A 22,344-nucleotide genomic window follows, 5' to 3' on the forward strand; every position below is an offset into this window, starting at 1 on the left:
TGAATTTATTCAATTCAAGGTTATCAAGACAAGTTAGATTTTCTTCATTTGGTATATAGGAGTGTACATGCAAATCTTAATTGCTCACCTAATTCACACAAGTAGAGGGTATACATGTAATTTCAAGTATATATAAATGCTCTAGTTTCTAGAGAAGAGTAAGTGGTCCTAAATAGTAATGTGAAATATGACATGCTGTTGTTTGGTTTAAAAACTCCATAGGCCCCCACACCCAACAACTAAGTCTCTTTTTGTAATTTCCTTAATTGTTGCTATATCACTATGCTACCCACACCACCACCTTTAAAAACACACTCCATTTTGCCCCTTTTGTCATTAAACGCACCTAAAAAAAAAAAAACTAGAGTTCCCCAAAAATCCACCACTACTTCTTCTATCTTGAAATTCAAACCTTTCTATCTACCTAGCTCCTATATTTTTGTTTGTTTGAACAAGTTCCTATAACTTCTATAGCTAGTGACATGTAGTATATTACTATATTCACATGAGAAGGTGCATGTTGAGCATGATGGAGAAGCAGGGCACGTGCAATACTAACTCACCATACAATTCACATTATGATTACTATGTTTGATTTCATATTGAAGAGTTTCAAGTATACATTATGACTGGAACACTAGCGTTCTTAGTATACTTAGAAAGTTTTCCAATTTAATATATGTGGCTTCTTTTGCTTCATAAAATTGCTTACATTTGCCTGGTACACTGTGTAATGTTCTCTATACTATTTTCTCGCTAATGGAGGAGTTAGTTCTTCATGTGCCCCTCTTCCCCATCATGATGACAGCACCTGAAATATTATAGCATTTGGAAATGGCAAATCTGCTGAAAGCTAAGGATCTCATGGAGAAAATTTTGATTGGCTTCTATGTTTCCACACATTGAAGGTCAGTAGTATAATATTATTTTTTTCCATCTAACTTTTTTAATTATCATTATCATTATTATTTATTATTATTATTCAAGATATATAACATTATCATATCTTGTACATGATGAGATTTTGGGGGAACAATAATATTTCAAATCATATCATGAAGTCAAAAACAAATCTTGAAAATCTTTAAGGATATTTAGCGATGAGTGGCTTTGGAAGAATGTCGGTGTGTGTTTGGAAAATATTATGGTGATAAACATAATTGGACTGAACAACTTGATTGTGTCATAATCAGAAAACACTGACATGCATGTTAAAGAGAGCAATAATAATTAATCATCCATTATAAACAAAATTTTTTATTTTATTTTTGATGAAGAATTGTCTAATAATAACTAAGTAGTACTCAGTCTTATTCCAACTCGTAGGTTTCCATTCTCTCTTTTGCCCCCATTCACTCACTCAAAGCAAAAAAATTGGTCTCAATTATTATTAATTTAGTGGATATATATTGCTTTAATTTGATGTTGAAACGAAATTTGAGCCAATTGTTGCATAAATGTGATTATCACTATATGAATGAAAGAACCATATTAGTTGAGACATATCATATCAAGTTCATGCTATCATCAATTGACAGAAAAAAACGAAAAAAAGTTATTTTTTTAGGATCAGTTTTTATTATTTATTTATTTATTTTAATACTAATTCTCAATAAAAAGGAATAATATGTCATTCTCAGTGAGGCACTATCTAATCAATGACCTTCCTTGCCTCACATTCAATTGCATATGGGTTTTTTATTATTGAAAATGACCAAAGTGGTATTATGAGTCATTTGTAGCTGGTTTATTTATCCTTCTATAAAAATTAAAAAAAAAAACCTTGTAATTAACTTATTTATGTTGTTAGTTGGCTGACATAGTAAAATATTTACTTTGTAAGTTAAATTTATGTGTTCACTGAATAATAACCTCTGATTATTGTTTACTGATGAGAAATGGATCATGGTGTCAAGGTGATATCAATTAAACCATTCAAAACGACCAAGATTGAGAAGGATTTTTGTCGTTTTATTTTATGTATATATATATATATGGAGAAAGATGAAAATGAAAAAAATGGAGGTGTTCCATTCCCCACTAGGAGTCATTGATGATTTCTATTTCCATTATACTATCACATAAATGCAAGCCACGTTGGTTCTAGATTTGTCAAGCTTCTGTTTGTTATTATATTGTTCATTTACCCCTTTTCTTTTCCCTCTAGTTATGATGAGAAATAAAGAAGCAACTTCCTACTTCTTTTCTTTGTTGGTATTATTAAAAACAAAAATATTTTATAAAAAATAAAAAATAAATTAAAAATATTTAAAATTATCATATTTTATATTTTTTAGTTAATGTTTATTTTATTTTATATTTATTAATTATTGTTAGCACAATTGAATAATTTCATGTGTAATAAGTGTAATCACTAATACATTGGTCGTGATTACCAACAGAATCTCCGAAAACCATTTCAATGACAAAAGTTACCAACAGCCTGGTTCAAAGACATCACTAAATTTAGTAGATTTTATTTTATTTTTTTTATCGAGGATTTATTTTACTGACAGCTTAACTATCAGTAAATATACATGTAGTTTTATCGAAATATTATATTTACCGATGGAAAAAGTTTAATTTAATAAAATATTTATTAAATTCAATTTATTTATTAGTTATCGGCGATTTGGCCATCGGTAATTTGAATAAAATAAATATGCTGTCGGTAAATAAATGTTTAATTATTCTGTTGGTCCTTATAGTTTTGCGAAATTTTTAATTAGGTTCCTATATTTTTTTTCCTTTTAATTGAGTCCTTGTACTAATTTTTTTTTAATTGGGTCCCTACATTTTTTTTTATTTGGGTCCCTGCACCAATTTTTTTTAATTGGGTCCTTATAAAATTAAGTCAATCTGCTAAGAAGGATTTAATTGAAAAAAAAATTTGGTGCAGGGATCCAATTAAAAGGAAAAAAAGTATAGAGACCTAATTGAAAATTTCGCAAAACTATAGAGATCAACAGAGTAATTAAACCTAAAATAAATGAGTGACACTTTTCAACTTTTGTGCCTATCTATATATTACCGACAGCTAAGCCATCAGTAAAATTGATTTAATTAAATGCAGGATTTTGCTATCATCGCAAGTGTATTTTACTGACGGTTTAACCATCGGTAAAAGGCGAATCATTATTTTAAATTTATACCCGGCCCTTTCACTACAAGAAATTATCAGAATAGCGACTTATTTTAACAACAAAAAAAATTAGTTGCTAATAGCGACCAATTTAGCGATTGATATAGAATTTCTAGGACCAAAAAATGTTAGTCGCTAAATCGGTCGCTATTTTTTATTTTAGCAACCGATTTTGCAATTTATAGTGAAATAGAGTGAACAATTGTTTGGTCGCTAATTCGGTTGCTAATGCTCTGGTCACTAAATCAGTTGCTAATTGTTAAGATAGTGACCGATTTTAGCGACCAATAAAATCGGTCATTAATAGCAACCGAATTAGCGACCGATAAGTTTTAATACAACCAGAATAAAGTTGGTCACTAAAATCGGTTGATATTTTTAATTTAGCGACCGAATTAACAACCAAAATAAAAAAGTAATGTCTTTGGAACTTTTAGTCACAAAATCGGTTGCTATTTTTTAATTTAGCGACCGATTTTATAACCGATAGAAAAATAGGGTAAAAACCACTAAATTAGTCACTAAATTGATTACTAATTTAAATAAACTAATCGGTCGCTAATTTAAAAAAGTAAGATAGCTACCGAGTTACCCTCACTAACCCTAACTCACCCTCACCATTCTCCTCTTCCCCAGTTACGGAGTTACCATCGTCGTCTTCTCAGATAGCGCCATTCTTTTTTCATCATCGCCTCCTCTGGTCGCGCTGCCTCCTCTGATCGTTGCATCGCCGTCCAGATCCGCTTCCAAATCCGCTGTTGCTCATCGTCGCGTCGTTCTTTTATCATTATTGCCTCCTCTGGTCTCGTTGGCTCCTCTGCTCACTCCTTTGTCACAGATCATGACATCGCCGTCCAGATGCATCGTTGCTTGTCATCGTGTCGTTCTTTTCTCACTGCCGCCTCCGCTGGTAACTTATCCGGTAACAACAACAATAGTCTTCCGGTGAATATAACACCCTACCACACGGAGCCTTATGCTTAAGTCGTAAAGCAGAGGTGGCGAGGTATTACGACCTCTAAAAGAAAAGACTTATATAAATATAGTTGAAAATAATTTTATAACGAGGAGCCTTGAAGAATAAGCTAAACAAAAGTGAAAACAAAAAATCATGTCATACTTGTATGAATAAGCGTAAAACAGAATGGACAAGATCAAAAGAAGGCTGAAAACATAATATACATATCAGAATTCTAAAACACATATATCAAGCTCCAGACTTGACCTGCAAAACTAAAGTCGGCCAGAGTATATATATATAAACCCAAAATAAAACTCAAACTACAAAATAAACACCTATTTCTCCAAGTCAACCTCTAGGAGGGACAAAATACAAAATATACATGCAGAGATTCTATAAACATATATACATAGTCTAAAACAAAATATAACAGCCCAAAAGATAGTTCTTCGCTTGCAAGGAAGGTCTCCAGACGCTCAACAAGGTGCCTCTCGACCTGCATCTGAAAACAACATATGTATGGAATGAGAACCAGAGGTTCTCAGCATGGTAATAGTGCCCACATATATAATATATAAGGTCCCGGGAAAGCCAGAGGCGATCCTAGAACTCTGACACTCCGATTTAAATCTTAAAGTTTATAATTTGAAAGCCATAAACATGATAGGTTATCTAAGATTCTTATTTCTAATTCCTTTCTAAATTAAGCCCTAATTTCTGCCTTCCTCCAATCCTCCAAAACTTCGGTGCACATACAAGCAATACAGACAAAACAAACACAAGTAGGATACAGATACATAAGGTAGCAAGTATAGTAGGTAAGCATAGTAATCACATAGGCAAGCCCAATTAATGCACAATCAAACAAAGCACACATATGCATATGATGTATGCCTGCCCTATAGCTGATGATATTATTTGTCGGTTATATAGCCAATCCCGACATGTCCTGGTAGCTAACCGTGGACAAAAACACCCTTCGCAGAGCAAGTGGGTCTGAGCTACAACCCCCTTGCTACAACCCGCTTAACCCAGAGCGAGCGGAAGAACCACTATTACCGCTACTATCCAGGCGGTGTTTAAAAGCTCAACTTGGAGCAAGCGGGACGAATCACAATCCTTACTACTGCCTAGGTATTACAAACATACATTCATTCAATCTTAATCAAATAAACTATTCTTCCATCCAAATTAACCAATACAAAACTTTCCAAAATTCTCATAAAATTTCAGCAGCACCTTCCCTAAAAGTCAGACTTTACCACCCTTCTCGGGTCCCATCCAAACCACTCAATCATCCACAAATACATACATACATATATATATATATATATATATATATATATATATATATATATTCAACAAATCTCCACAACCTATCCTCATCATCATTTACTATCAATATTATTTATCACATTCATTATTCATTTCAAAGCTCATCATTATAATTCAATATCATTCATGAGTCATCAATCATTCTTATCATCATTATTCACAATCATTAATAATCAATCATCATGCATTTCAACCACCCACTCAATAATTTCCAACAACAAGTCACTAAACCTCAACCTTCCATATCATAAAACTTATCATATGGTCATCTAGCCTATGTTTTCACGAAACATTATATATTATCTACGAGAAACGAAAACTATACCTTGGCTGATTACTCCCTAAGCTCGAAATTCCTCAAAATCCTCTCCTTTCACAAGCTCTAAACTTTCAAACGTCGATTCCTCAAGCTTAATCACCCAAATTTTGTTTCACACCGCCCAATTGAACTCAAAATCAACAAAAACACAATCTAATTCATACAATATCACTATAATCAACACAGAGTTTACTAAATTTGAAATTCACTAAGAAATAGGAGTTCCTTACCTTATCCATGGCTCAAATGAACAAAACCCAATAGTTTCCTCAAGCTAACTCAAGCCTACAACATCAAAATCACATAATCTATCAAACTCAAAATCTTAAATTTCGAAATTAGGGAGGAGTGGATTGTAAAATCCGGTCAAACCGTAATTAATTAAATAATAAATTAAATAGGAGCGAATATGGTTAGAAAATCTAGCAATCAGAATTTAATAATTTAAATATGATATTTGGACTCAGTGGATTTTTCTAAGCCGGAAAACATAGTTTTATGCATAAATACGTGCATTGAAATTTTGACCGACAGTACCGACTGATATCTGTTTGGTACTGCAGCTGAAAAAATTAATTATAAGTGAATAAGGCTAAGAAATTAGGATTTATAATTAGGAAAGGTAGAAATATTTAAAATGCGATTTAAAACCCTAACCTTAAAGGTTTTGGCCCAAAATTGGGCCAACGGACAAAAATAAGTGAACCGAACCCAAGACCCAATATATATAAACATTAATTATGAGCATTTCGGTTCATTTACCCTAAAAGAAGGGGTGTGGGGCGGATAGAGAGAAGAGAGGAAGGAAACCTAGCCTTCCAAACTTCAAATTCCCATAACTTGAGCTACGGAGCTCCGATTGACGAGTCGTTTGCGGCCACGCGTCGCTCTTCTCATCCTCTACAATTCTATCTAAGTTTTGTGGTGATTATTCTATTCATTTCTGCCCAGTTTTTGAAATTCTCCACTATTATGTATTTTTGGATAGTTAGTGTTGAAATCTTGTGATTTTGGTTGTTTAGGGATACTCTAACATGGATTCTAAGTGGGTTCTATCCCTATTTCATATGGGCTGAGGTAAGAAGTACTCAAACCCTTATGATTTATCAATTTCATGAACCTAGGTTGATGTATATATGTGAAATTGGTTATGTTAGTGTATTTGGTGATTTTGGTGCACAATTGGGAGGTTGGTGTTGCTTGTGGAGCTTTGGTGAGGCTTGGAGCTAAAGGTTGGTGGAGACTTCCAAGAAGAAGCTCAATTAATTTGGCTACAAGAGGTACAGTTTAAGTTTCATTTAAGTACCGTGTGGTGTGATGAGAATTCCTAGGCTAGATGCCCCTAGGATTAAGTTTGGATTGTGTAAATAGTTGGTACTAATATGCATAGTTGATATGTAATGTAAATTAATGATTAAGTTGAGAATTGTGTGAACTTGTATGTTTGGTGTGTTGAGGATTTGATGGATTGGATATTGAATGTGTGAATAATTGGTTTGGTTATTGAATAATAAAGTTTGAGGAATTGAGATGTGAAATTTGATAATTTTGGATGAAACTGTGTAGAGGAGGTAGGTTTGGTTTGGTTGAGTGTAATTATATGAATGTGGTTGGGTTGTGGTCATTTGGATGAGTGGAAATAAATTTGGCTCGTGAACATTAGAAAAATTGGTGATTTATAATTTTGGGGTAAAAACTAATTTTTGACCAACTTTGGCGGTCCGTAACTCGGTCCACGGAGTTCAGAATTTCTCAAAAATAGATTTTTATGAAAGTTTATTCAAAGATCTTTCCAACGGTTTAGAAATGGTTGAAAAAGGAATTTTGTAGAAGTTATGTGTGGTGGGAGTTTGAGGTTTAAAAATGAAATTCTGCAGCTTTTTAACTTAGTAAAATTTTTGGCAGAACGCACACCCACGCGTATGCGTGGCCGACGCGCACGTGTCGTTTTCAAATATTTGCCATCCACGCGTGCGCCTGGCCGACGCGTATGCGTCGATGGGCTAAATCAGTTGCCCAGCCAAAATTCCCGAGAGTTGTGCCGGAGTTGTGCTGGTTTTGTGCCTGGAGCACAAAACGCACTCACGCGTACACGTGGCTGATGCGTAGGCGTCACTTGGATTTTCTCCCATCCAGCGTGCGTGTGGGGGACGCATACGCGTCACTATAACTTTTCTGCTTTCTACGCGTGCGCGTGGGTGACGCGCACGTGTGACCCCGTTTTCACCCTAAAGCTGATTTTGAGTTTTTAAAGCCAAATTTCAGACTTCTAAGTCTCCATTCTCACCCTTTATGTCCCAAATACTTATAGTATGTCTAGCGATGGGAAGAGGCTAGGAGATGTGGTAACTTGTGGATGAAGTAATGGGAGAATTAATGATGAGTTATGATTAATGATGACTGTATGAGTTGCTGAGGGTGATGATGGAAGTGCGGTATATGCTGTGAGTAAAGGGCTATATTTGATAATGATTATTGGCTGGTTATGGGTTATGCCATGAGCTGGATGGCTATGATAAATATTGATTTATGGCTGGAAATGAAAATATGGCTTTGAATTATTGTTTTATCTTGAGCTCTCTTTCTCGAAAGTGCGACCCCAGAGAATTGAAGGAAGGTGAGGATCCCCTTCCTTGTTCTTCCTGGTATTGTAAAATCGCCCCCAGCGAGATGGTGGGAGGTTAGGATCCCCTCCTTAGTTCCTCCTGGGCATATGAGAACGTACCCCCTGGGTAGATGCAAGGGTTGTAGTTGCGCTCGACTTGCTCCAGGTTGGTTAGTATAGAGGCTCCCCGGGTAGACGCAAGGGTTGTGGTTCGTCCTACTTGCTCTGAGTCAGAGATTGTGACGCCTGGGTAGTAGTGGCAGTTGTGGTGATTCCATTCATTCCAGGTTGATCTTTTAAACACCTGCCTGGGTAGATGCAGTGGCATTGATCCACTTGCTCCGGGATGTGATGAGACATACTTGCTGGGTAGATGCAGTGGAGTGATTCCACTTACTCCGGGTTTGGTTTTGAGACTCCTAGGGTAGATGCAGTGGTTAGCCCCCACTTGCTCTCAGTCGAGTATGATTTGAGATTTGTGGAATTATCTGAGTTTCGGATTTCCTTGGGTAGATGCAGTGGGTCGGCTCCACGTGCTCCAGGTTGAGATCCAAGATTCTGTTGACCCTATGTCGTAAGTGTGGCCGGACACTGTGAAAGTTTCGGATGAGCTCGCCCCCATGAATAAACACCAGTGTGGGTGTTGTATGATTATGATTATGATCGTGGTTATGATTGAGAATGACTCGAGTTGGGGATGCACGACAGAGGAACAGTCCAATGGTTAGCTACCAGGACTTGTCGGGTTGGCTTTATAACCGACAGATGAGACTCATCAGCCATAGGGCAGGTATACATCATTTGCATATATTTGAATCGTTTGGGTTTGCCTATTTGTTTGGATTGCTATATCATATATGCTATTTTACCTGACTATATGCTATCTGTTCTACTTGCACCTTATTTGTGTATTACTTGTCTGTATTGATTATATTTGTACAACTGAGAGGTCCCTCATGTTGGTGTCGGTGGAAACTGAGGGCTGTTCTTGATGAGATGAATTGATGATGTGATCGAATAATGATGATGATTATTGAATGAGATAATTTGAGTTTCCTGGGTAGACGCAGTGAAGTGATTTCGCTTGCTCCAGGTGAGGATATGATGTATTGATTAGAATTGCTGAGACAGAATAACTGGTGATGGTTTTGTTTATGACTCTGATTCTGATTCGTTGGAGAGTTAGAGAGAGTTGAGAAGTATGAAGAATAAGAATTAGACTTAGCATTCCCTTATGACAGTTGCCTATTTATAGATTCGCGAGAACATAGGGTGAATGTTTGGTGAAAGGAAGTTTAGGATGCTTAGTGAGTTTTTATTACAATGCATTGTATTTATTTGGTACTTTTACCGTACTAGGAACCCATGGGTCGGGGGTTCTCATTCTGTATATATCTCTTATTTTTCAGATACAGGTCCAGGTGCTTAGAAGTGAGTTATGGTTCATCTGAGAGATGGCAAAGATTTTTATGTTCTCTACTTTATATTTTGCTTAGAATCTATCCACCTTTACTTTGAAAAGCTTATATTATGTATTGAACTCTTTTGAACTTACCTATAGAGGCTCTTATGTTTCTTTTGGGAGAGATTAGGAGATACTGTTGTCAACTACTTTCATATTGTACCCTAGCCGGCCTAAACTTCACGGGTCGCGACTAGTGGCTATTTACTTATGTTATATATCTATATATCGTCCTTCTCTTACTCTCCTTTATGACTTTATTTGTATATCATTTTTGACTTCACGCTTTAACTTTTAGCTGTCGATACGTGAATGATACGACTTTGCGATTTTATTTTTACTCTTTTCAGACTTCTCGATTAATACTCCTTTCAATTATATTTATATTTATGTATTAAAAATCCACCTTGAGAGTCGTAACCTTATTATCATTGACTTATGACTTGAGCATAAGAATTTAAATATTAGGGTGTTACATGGATGAGTAAGAAATTGCTAGATTCTTTCCAAATTGATATGTGAGTTTTGTAGAGAATTTCGAGACGAATGCGTGGTCGCTGATGGCTCGTCAATCGGAGCTCCGAATTGAAAGTTACGGACGATTGGATTTTTAGAAGGGGGTTTAGGTTTTCAAGATGTGAATCTCTCTTCGAAGCATTCCCAGGAGTGAAAATGAGGAAAGCTCGCTTGTGGCTTAGTTTATAGGTGGGCCTTGGGCCGGTTTGGGCTCGGTCCAACCGGTTCGGTCTGTTGGCCCGATTTTGGGCCAAAATTTTTAAAATTAGTGTCAAAATTCGTATTTTAATTATTTCTTCCATTCTAAACTATAAAATTTAATTTTTTAATTTTTTTATTAGCTAATTATTTATTAATTTCTTGGGGTTTTACAGTGAATCTGACATGTATATTATTATTGACTTTGTACTATTTTCGTTGTTCTTTGCTTTTGGCTCTGTTTATTTCTGTCTAGTAGCAAAACTTGAGAAATTGAATCTCTATATTTGTGTTGAGGTTTTTTTATTAGAGCACCATGTTGTGATGAGGTTTTTTATTGTAGGCATTGCCTAAGGTGTGTTAATTATTTATTTATTTATTTTTAATTCATGATCTTTTTGTTGTTGCAGAAAATGTGGCGTATTGTTTTGTTTCTGATTTTGTTTTGTTTTCACAAAACTCTGAGGAAATTAATGTTAAGGATCTTCATGATATCCCACACCATGAAATTAACAAGGTTTGCTATTTAATTTCATTAAAAAACTCTTCTGTTAATTAGAGATGGTTGTTATAACATGTTAATGATTATTTGGTTACATTTCAGGTCATTTGCCAAGAAATCTATGTAGAAAAACATTTGTTTTATGTAGAACAATGACCTGATGTAAGCGTCTTTATTCTTCAATATTCAGATGAGTTCAACTTGATTAATTTTAGCTTGATTCTGAGTTAGTTTTATAGTTGGATCCACTCCAAAATGGGAATTGTTCATGACCTAGATTAGTTTTATGTCTCAAATATTTCTCAAATTAACTAATTAATGTATTTTATAGCGTTTTCTTAACTAATGCTCTGTTTCTGATTATTGCACCTGTTGAGTTTGTCATAGGATGCTAATGAAAACTTGGATGAAGTGGTGGCTCTTGCTAAAGACTTTCAAACTGAGTTCAGGTATAGTGCTGGGTGTTTTTTTTATTGAGGACAACTTAGCTTTAGCTTCAAGGACTTCTGGGGGTTGAGTCTCTATATTAGTTTTAGTTTATTTCTTATCTACCATCAACTGTACTAGAGACAATTTTTACATGTTACTTTTCTATTTCTTAAGAATGATTTGATGCCTATAGTGTCTACTCCAACTTTAATTATCTATTACTTCATCAATTGCCATAAAATGTGAATTCTGATGTTAAAATAGCTGACTTCTGGGGAAAATTATTTCCCTCAATCAGAGCATAAGATTCAATTTCATTGTGATTTGTGAATAAAATTTTTGAAACTTTCACGGTTAGAAGGGCTTATTTTTTATGTTGCAGATAACCGGTGGATCCTTGGAGGAATCGAGGGAAGCACTTGCAATTGCTGAAACTAATGGTTTGTTACATTACCATCATTTTCTCTTTATGAATAGTTATTACAAGTAGAACAGTTAGCAATTAATCACATAGGCAAACCAAGTATAATATGCACACCCAACCAATGTCACACAAATGCATATGATGCATGCCTGTCCCTAGTGGCTGATGATATCATCTGTCGGTTATAGAGCCAACCCGACAAGTCCTGGTAGCTAACCATTGGACTGTCCCTCTGTCGTGCATTCCCAACTCGAGTTATACTCATCATAAACTTGATCATAATCATGATCCATATCCGTCACCCTCACTGGTGAATATTTATCCATCACCATCACTGGTGAATATTTATGGGGGCGAGCTCATCCGGGCCTTTCACAGTGCCCGGCCACACTTACGACATAGGGTCAACAGAGTATCAAGTCTCAACCTGGAGCACGTGGTGGCTAGCCACTGCTACTACCCAGGGAAACTCGTATCTCAGATAGTGGAAGTGCAAAAATCACAATTATCAATATCCCAGCATATATGCATTCATTCTCAGCCATGGATCAACATCCACCTTAGCTATCCGGCTCACGGTTCAATCCAGAACCAGCTAATATTGATAAATCATACACAGCCATTCCGGCTCACGGTTCAATCCAGAAACAATCAATATGTATAAACATACACATCCATTCCGGCTCTCAACAAAACAGCACTTCCACATTCAAAATAATCAAATTCATGAAATCGGCATTTAAGCCATAAATCATTTTCTCAATTCATTTCACTTTGAAATCAAGTTTCAACTCTTTTCAGCCTTGGCTTTAATGATATCATTTCTCAAATCATCTCAGGCTCATAAGCCACTTTTACTCAAGGTAAATTCCTCTTTTAAAATAATGCCACTCTCGGCATCCTCTTTCCAAAACTTCCATCATCATGGCAAGTTAAAAGCCTCTTTGAGATATTCAAAAATCACCCATCCAACAATGGGACTTTATAACAAAAGTTTCTCGGCAGAGTCCCAAGTCTTTAGGGGAGAATAACATAACTCATTTCGCCAAATTCATTTAAAATCATTAAAACATTGGCTTTCCGATTTGAGTAATCATTTACTTCTTTCAAAGCCGTTTCCTTTTCCTAGGTAAAACCAGCTTCAACCCCCATGATAAATTCTAAAGCATTTCGACTGTTCAAAATTGTTTTAGTTTTGCAAAGGTTCAGAATTCAAGGAGCACTTAAAACCTTTCTCAAACATTTCAAAATGAAACTTGTCAATAGACATCCAGGTTCTTTCAAAGCCATTGAAACTTCTTTAATTGAAACCCCCAAGTCAAATTCAAAGGCATAAACCCTTTTCACGTTCAAACAGCTTTAAAACACAAGTTTCACCTAAATAACTTTCTCTTGAAAGAGATACAATGCCTTTCTTAAGAAGCAAGACTAAATTACAATTTCCCCTTTTTCTAACTCATTTCAAAAGCATGAATTATCCTTTTCTTGATAATTCAAATAAAATAGTAGAAGTCTTTAACTCATCATTCTCCAAACAACATTTCAATAAAGACTCGGATTTTATAGAAATTTCGGCAGCACCTCCCCTAAAACTTGGACTTTGCCACCCAGTTCGGGTCCCAACTAAACCGTTCCACAATCCTTTTCAACAGCCTAAAATCCAAAATCAGTTCAAGGCAAGCCAAATCCAACAACCATCTCAATTCCATATTCCAAGAAAACCATTTCAAAAACCAAATCATTATCAGCCGAATAAACTTATTTCTAAAGTTTCAAAGAAACGGTTCAGCAATAGTCATTTATCAAACCAGATCGTTAAAGCAAGCCAGGCTGAATTCAAGAGTGTATTCTATTTTTTTTTTACATTCTCAAGAAAATCCATTCAACTCAAATCAATTTCCAACAGATTCAACTCGATCTCAAAGCTTTAAAAGAATCAATTTCAAAAGCATTTCGTTTCACAAAGCCACACAACAGTCGAGTTAAACCAACACCCATAATCATACAAAACAACCAAACAATACATAGGACTGATACAATCACCAAATACACGTCCTCACATCAGTACCCATATGTAATAATTCCAATATACAAAATATAGTTTTCGGAAAGCGCCCCTATCTCAAAACGCAATTCCAAAACCCAAACGCGTCACAGGAACCTCCTCTCTTAAACCGAAATCACCAACAACCGCAACCTCGGCTCCAAGCCACTCCCGCGGTAACCACAGCAACACTAATCGCGACATATAACAATAGAAACTCAATCTTATAGCAATTGATGCCGCAAAACCTTAGTGTATGAAGCCAGAATAGTAACTAGAGAGCTTTCAAATTGAAAACGCTTACCGAATGAAGAAGGAACAGCTAAACCGGAACAGCGGCGGTCTCTAAACCGGTTCAACGGCAGCAGCCCGGCAGCCACCTCAAGCAGTAAGCAGTGACCGGACTCCAGCAATGGCACCTGAAACCCACATACAGAGACGTTAAAGCTTCCAGAATCTTAAACGAGTGAAGACCGAATCAAAAACCCTTACCGGCAGAGTTTTTTGGCGACGGCAGCGGTAGCCAGAAGCTCCGGCGGTGGTCTCGGAAGTCACAGAACCACTCCTGGCGGCCAGAACCCTTTTCTAACGGCAGCAGTTCCGACAGAGGCGGCGCCGGCAACGCGAACGGCGGCCGGGCACGGTGGCTGAACTCCCAGCACACCTTCAGATCTCTCTCGTCTGCTCTGCTCCCGAATTCTCTCTCTCTGGCTCTGCCATAGAGGACGGCGACTGACACTGCGGCAAGGTTGACGGCGGCGCAGCTCAGCAACGGCGGTGACAGCAGCGTCGCCCTTCTCCTGCGCGTGCACGCACGCTCCCTCTTCCTCGCGTCGGGCTCCTGCATCGCACCCCTCACGTTCGCAGTTCTGGGTCCGGCGCGGTTCAATGGCGATCGACGGCGACTGGACGCAGCTCCTCTAGCTCGCGTCTCCTTCTCTCCCAGCGTCGCCCAGTCTCAGCCTTCCTCCTCCTTCGAGTTCAACGGAAAGGGACCCACGGCGGCAGCAAACCCCAGTGCCACCGGCGCAAATCCTTGTCTCATCCTCAGATCTCGCTCCTCTCGTCTCTGCGCGACGCGATGGCGCGGCGGCAGTGATGCCCGCCGGCGCCGTCCTCCTCCTCTCCTCTCCTCCCCGTTCCTCTTCTCCCACTTTTTGCTCCTCTTTTCTTCCTTCATGGAAACAGAAGGAAGCTGTGTGTCGTGAATGAAAGAAGGAAGGAAAATAGGTCAAGTTTGGCGGCTGGGTTTGGGAGCTGAGTGGGGTTGAGAGAACCGGGTCGGGTAATGGGTTACCGGGTTAGGGTTTTCCTTATGTGAAAATTAGGGTTAAGGGCATTATGGTAATTTCACATAAAATTAGGAATAATATGGTAATTGAAATCCAATGTAAATCCAACACTTATTGTATATGGAAAAACACTATTTGTTCATCCACTTTTACAAATTATTTTCAACAAAATGCCCAAATCTAAAGATTAGAAATAATATAATTAATTTCTCTATTTTCCAAAATAGCAGTACTAATATTCAAAATATTAGTTACTTAGTCCAAAACATATAAAATCCTTATTATTTCATAACTATCAACTTTATACTTTGAATATAGAAAATAATCTAATAATTATAAAATTAGATAATAATCATAACTTATCTCAAATCCAATAAATCAAAACTTGCCATAATTATCTTTAATAAAATAATCTCTGAAATTAAGGCTTTAAATAACTGTAGGATTTGAGACTTGATCATAATAAGACTTTTCAAAGATTCTGGGTCTTACAGTAATAGGAATATGGTTAAGGATTGGAGTTGCTTTATCTTTTTGAATTAACTCTGGTATTACTGTCTTCTTTGCTTGTGAATGATTTCTTCTATGAAAGGCTGTATGTGATCAACGCCATTGGCCGTGGTCATCAATCTCCTCCATTTTAGATCAAATGCCATTGGCCGTGGTCATCCAATCTGAACGAGGGTGAAGCTGTAGCAGTTCATTCTCTTGGCGATCCTACTCAAAACGCCACAGACAAGGTCGAATCTTCTGAATCAGAGAATGCTACTTCTTTTGGTTCTAGCCTCTACCACAGAGACCCTAATCTCCCCGGAAATTGGCTGAACTGGTGTCTCGAGAAGTCCCCAACGAAGTTGTGGATTAGCCGTCTGAGAGATGTATAATCAAGCTGGCGGTTCGCGCTTTCCAGTCACGTATTCACACGAACCCAGGTAGACACGGGTGGTTGTTAGGAACGCGGTCCTAGTATGATGAACAGAGCTGATTGTCACTAATTATCCTATGCACCATGTTGAAGAACAATTATACATCTTAGAAATAAATCAAACATGGATCGAAGAAAAATAGTAATACTTTTATTAATTCATAGGACTCAGCAGGGCTCCTCCCCTCAACCTAGGAGGTTTAGAAACTCATACTGAAAGAAAATACAATGGTAAAACATAATATGGCATGAAAGTCTAGATAATCTCCCGAATAACATAAATCTAATCCCTTAAATACTAAACAAATGACTAGTAAGGGTAAAACAATCTTTTTAGTGCTAAAATCCATTTCTGGGGCCCACTTGGTGAGTGTTTGGGCTGAGCTTTGATGAGATCCACGTGTAGGAGGCCTCTAGGGCATTGAACGCTGGCTAGGGGGTCCTCTTTGGGCGTTTGGATGCTGGTCTCTTCCTTGTGGGCGCTGGACGCCTAAAAGGGGGCAGGAGGCTGACATTGAATGCCAATTTTGGGCCTTCTAATCTGAAGCAAAGTATAGACTATTATACATTTCTGAAAAGCTCTAGAAGTCAGATTTCCATAGTCATTGAGAATGCTCCATTTGCTCTAGCTCCAGAAAAGCTCTTCTGAGTGCAAGAAGGTCAGATCCAGACAACATCTACAGTGCTTTCTCTGTCTCTGAATCAGACTTTTGCTCTAGCTCCTCAATTTCAAACAAAAAATACCTGAAATTGCACAAAGACACACAAACTCAGCAAAATCCAAAAATGTGAATTTAACACTAAAACCCATAAAAACTTAATAAAAACTAAACAAAACATACTAAAAACTATATGAAAATGATGCCAAAAAGCGTATAAAATATTCGCTCATCAAGTACTCAGACTTTATTCTTTACAAGTAATTCATGTGCTGAAGATGAAAATATATGGAACTTGGATAATACTTGTAGTAATCATATATCTGGTAGAAAGGAGTTATTTTTTTATTAGATGATTTAGTTAAACTATTATTGAAGTTTGGTAATAGTACAAAGATCCCTATTGAAGGAAAATGGCACACACAAACTAGATTGAAGGATGGTTTTCTGAGTTATATTTTTGATATTTTTTATACTTCTGAACTTGATTACAATTTACTGAGTATGGGACAATTATCTGAGAAGGGACATAAGATGATAATTTATCATGGATATTGCACTATATTTGACAACAATGGAAGGTTCATAGATAAAGTAAAGATGACTTCAAATAGAATGTTTCGATTAAAAATTCAACATGTTAATCCCTCTTGCTTGAGTTTTGTGATACTTGATCATAACTGGTTGTGGCACATGCGGTTTGGGCATTTTCATTTTTCTGGCCTAAACTACCTGTCAAGAAAATGACTTGTTTCTGTCTACCACGGGTCCATATTTCCAAGTGTTTTGTGAGATTTGTCAATCGAAAAAGAAGCACAGAGATTCATTCCCTATAAAAAGTCATAGAGAGCCAGAAGATTACTTGAAATTGTGCATTCAGATCTCTATTCTGTAGAAATTCCAAGCAACGATGGTAGCATGTACTTTATCACTTTTATTGATGATTTTAGTAGATATACATGGGTATACTTTCTGAAGTAGAAATCAGAAGCATGTGATGTCTTTAAGACATTCAAGGTGTTTGTCAAAAAACAAAGTGGCTGTAAAATCAAAATCCTCAGAACAGATAGAGGAACATAATGTCTTGCATGTTCAGAATACTTTAAGTAACACAGAATTCAACACCAACTATCAACTAGATATACTCCTAAAAAAATGGAGTTACTGAAAGAAAGAATAGAACCATCATGGATATAGTCAGATGCATGCTCAAGTCAAAACAAATGCCTAAAGAGTTTTGGGCAGAAGCAGTCGAAACAGCAGTTCATATTTTAAACAGGTGTCCAACAAAAAGTGTTCATGATAAAACTCCAAAGGAAACTTGGAGTGGAAAGCGGCCTTAAATTTATCATTTTAGAGTCTTTAGGTGTATAGCTTATGCCCACTTACCATATCAATTAAGGAAGAAGTTAGATGATAAAGGAAAGAAGTATATCTTTATCGACTATAGCACATACTGAAAAGAATACAAGCTGTACAATACAAAAACAAAGAAAGTAATTATCAGCAGAGACATGACGTTTGACGAGAAAGGCATGTGGGACTGGGATACAAAGACAGAAAAGCAGTTGATTGTAATTTCAAATACATGTGATGATGAAGAAGAAAGACAACTGGACACAACCAAACAACCAGAATCATCTAGAAGACCTCAAAGAGAGCGGAGACTACCTGCTAGATTAGCAGGTTATGAAGTTAGCAATGACAACGATCCGTCCGATGAAGAAATCATAAATTTTGCTCTATTTTTAGATTGTGAGCCGTTAAACTTTGAAGAAGCCTCTAGAGATAACAATTGGAAAAAAACAATGGATGAGGAGATTCATGCCATTGAGAAGAATGACACATGGGAGCTAACGGATTTACCTGCAAATAAGAAGCCAATTAGAGTAAAGTGGGTTTACAAAACTAAGTACAAACCCAATGGTGAAGTTGATCATTTCAAAGCAAGACTAGTTTCTAAGGGATACAAACAAAAGTCAAGTATCGATTATTTTGAAGTATTTACTCCTGTTGCTAGATTAGACACTATTCATATGATTATTTCACTCTCGACTCAAAATAAGTGGAAGATATATCAAATGGATGTTAAGTCTGCATTTCTAAATGGCACTTTAGAAGAAGTGTACATTGAGTAACCTGTAGGATATGAAGTTTTTGGAGAAGAAGATAAAGTTTACAAGTTGAAGAAAGCTTTGTACGGGTTAAAGCAAGCACCAAGAGCATGGTACAAGAAGATTGATTCTTATTTCACTCAGAATGATTTCAAAAGATGTCCATTTGAGCATACACTTTATATCAAGTTCGTTGAACCTGGAGATATCATGATCGTGTGTCTTTATGTTGACGATTTAATCTTTACTGGAAATAATTTGAAAATAATTGCAGAATTTAGGGAGGCTATGATAAATCACTTTGAAATGACGGATATGGACTTGATGTCTTATTTCCTTCGCATCAAAGTTCTTCAAAAAGATGATAGAATTTTCATTTCTCAGAGAAAATATGTAAATGATATTTTGAAGAAATTTCAGATGGAACATTCAAAGCCAGTTTCTACTCCAGTTGAAGAGAAGTTCAAGTTGCTAAGAGAAGATAAAGGAAGAGCAGTAAATCCTACATATCACAAAAACTTGATTGGAAGTCTGAGGTACTTAACTGCAACCAGACCAGATATTATGTTTGGAGTTGGTTTGCTTAGCAGATTTATGGAGGAGTCTTACCAACCATTTGCATACAGCAAAATGAATTCTTCGATATATCAAAGGTACTTTAAATGATGGTATTTATTATGAAAATACTAATGAAGTGAATCTTGTCGGTTACACTGATAGTGATTGGGCTGGAGATATAGAAACAAGAAAAAGTACTTCGAAATTTGCATTTCATATTGGTTTTGGTGCAATTTCATGGTCATCAAAGAAACAACCAGTAGTAGCACTCTCTACAGCAGAAGCAGAATATATAGCAGCAGCAAGTTGTGCAACGCAAGCAGTTTGGCTAAGAAGAACTCTTGAAGAATTGAATGAGAAACAAAGTACTCTAACAACAATTTTTTGCGATAACAAGTCAGCTATTGCACTTTGCAAAAATTCAGTATTCCATGGAAGATCGAAGCATATTGATATTCAAGTTCATAAAATCAGAGAGTTGGTAAATGAAAAAAAAAAGTTGTGATCGAGTACTGTCCAACTGAAGAACAAGTTGCAGATATATTTACAAAGCCATTGAAAGCCGAGTTATTTTACAAGTTGAAGAAGATGTTTAGAATGATAAATTCTATAAACTTGATTTAATGGAGGCAATGTTAGATAATTAAATCAAGAACATTCAAGAATAGTATAAATATAACATATTAAAATATTGAGGAAATTCAAAATCAAATTGAATTGGAATTGAAAACCAAGTTGCACCATAAATTAGGTGGTAGAAACTACAAGAATGCAAGTTGTTTTTCTAGTGGAAGACAGCACAACATTAATGAAGAATGAAGAATCATGAATTAGAAGTTTCAAGTTGATGACTAGAGAATTTGAAACAAAATTGAACAAGAAATTTGACTAGTCAAAGTTTCTACTTGTTTCTTGAATTATTACAACTAGTACTTAGTTGTTATAAGAATTATTATCTTATGATAAAAATTTGTCTATATAAAGGCTTCATATGTATGTTATTAATTATCTCTCCATGAATCAAAATACTTAGTATTTGTTTAAAAAATTCTCCCTTATATTCTTATGATTGTGAAAAAATTTGAGTGATGAAAAATATAATAATATCATTTATGTGAGTGAGTAATTTTAAGACCAATATAATGTGAGTATTATAATTACAAACTCTCAATCATTGAAAAACTGTCAAATACATCCTAACTTTAATCTAATTGCATTTTTAGATATCGATTGAGGATTGGATCTTGATAACAGACGCTCCATGACCGGCAATTGTGTATTTCTAAGGCAGAACTTTGTGGCATGGAAGTGCAATAATAATTAACAAGCTATGATTGATCAAGTACAAAAGCTGAATTCAGAGCACTTGTGGCAGCTTAAGCAGAAATTACTTGGTTTCAAAATCTGTTGAAGGACCTTCAAAACCTCACCACTATTCCTCCTATCTTCTACTGCGTTAATCAAAGTGCTTATCTGTTGGCTGCCAACGTAGTCCTCCATAACAAAAGATCAAAACGTTTCGAACTTGATATACTCTTTGTTAGAGATAAAGTTATTTAACAACTTTACATCAATCATGTTCCAGCTCAAACAGAATGCTAATATTCTGACAAAGCCCTTATCGTAACTGAATTATCCCATTATCAGATATAACATTTTTACCAAGAATGGCAAATGGTTGCTATAACTGGTATATCAATTACAAGTAGTTATTTCTAATCTCTCCAAGTGTAATATATAAATAAATATGCTTTTTACGCTAACACAATCAATGGAAAAAAATATTATTCGCTTGTGAATCAAACAATCATCATACTCTCTGTTCTGACTTTTAGGCAATTTTAACTTTATTCAAACACAAATATAATCTTAGCAACACCATTTATAGAGTTCTAATATTATATTATAAAATATTTAAAAAGAAAACTTCAATGACTAGACAGAGATGCATATAAACTTGGGTATATATCTAACAAAAGTTAAATTAAAGTAGAGAAACGACAACTCAATCTGACAAGATCACATAATAATTTAGTATCGACCTGAAAGTGAGTTAAGTCAATTTATCAACCAATTTAAATTCGACTTATTAATAATTCAATAAATTAAATTTATAAGCTTGTGAATCAAGATTAAGCATAGATTTGAGCTCATATATTAATGAGCCGAGCTTATATATATAATATACAATAACAAAATATAATTTATACACATAATTTTTATACATAATAATGATAAAAGATATAAATTATAATTAATAGATAAATAATATAATTAATATTTTTATATATATAAATTATAATTTATTTATATAAAAATTATAGATTATATTTTTGTTATTTGAACCGATTTATAAGTTCAAACTAATTCGTAAACTTTTTGTGAGCTAAATTTAAAATTTATAAATATATTTAATTGTTAATAAGTGGAGTAGTAAATCAAACTCCATTTACAAATATATTTAATTTACGCTATGACCTAACTCAATTAAACTCTTACTTCTAACCTTACATAGGATACAATGTTATCTATCTATGTTTACGTTTAGAATGTCGGATCAAGAATAATAATTATTCGCTTATGCTAAGTGTTTACTTAGGTAGTGACGTGTGGTATGATGCTTTTTCACGGTTGAAGTCTATATTACATTTTCCGATTGATTTGGTTAGAAACGGAAGAACATTGTGTGTAATATACTTTGATGACACAACTTGATATGTTTTTTTTATTATAGATGCTAATTTTTTAATTTTAATTAAAAAAATCTGATCCTTAAATTTGTCAAAATATAAAATTGCTAAAAAAATTTGACTTTCAGTTCAGATTTTATGAAGACAAAATTTTTAAAATATAGTAGAA

General features: G+C 35.4%; 1 long non-coding RNA gene across 1 annotated transcript; it reads left to right on the forward strand.

Moving 5' to 3' along the window:
- The first annotated feature begins 332 nt into the window (after positions 1-332).
- LOC112740538 (uncharacterized) lies at positions 333-21,286 on the forward strand. Its single transcript, XR_003813279.2, has 7 exons — positions 333-908; positions 6,780-7,037; positions 10,949-11,055; positions 11,143-11,202; positions 11,428-11,489; positions 11,852-11,909; positions 20,709-21,286. It is a non-coding gene; the product is annotated as an uncharacterized lncRNA (long non-coding RNA).
- Positions 21,287-22,344: the final 1,058 nt, after the last annotated feature.

The sequence above is a fragment of the Arachis hypogaea genome, chromosome 14, assembly GCF_003086295.3.
Source record: "Arachis hypogaea cultivar Tifrunner chromosome 14, arahy.Tifrunner.gnm2.J5K5, whole genome shotgun sequence".
NCBI classification, from domain to species: domain Eukaryota; kingdom Viridiplantae; phylum Streptophyta; class Magnoliopsida; order Fabales; family Fabaceae; genus Arachis; species Arachis hypogaea.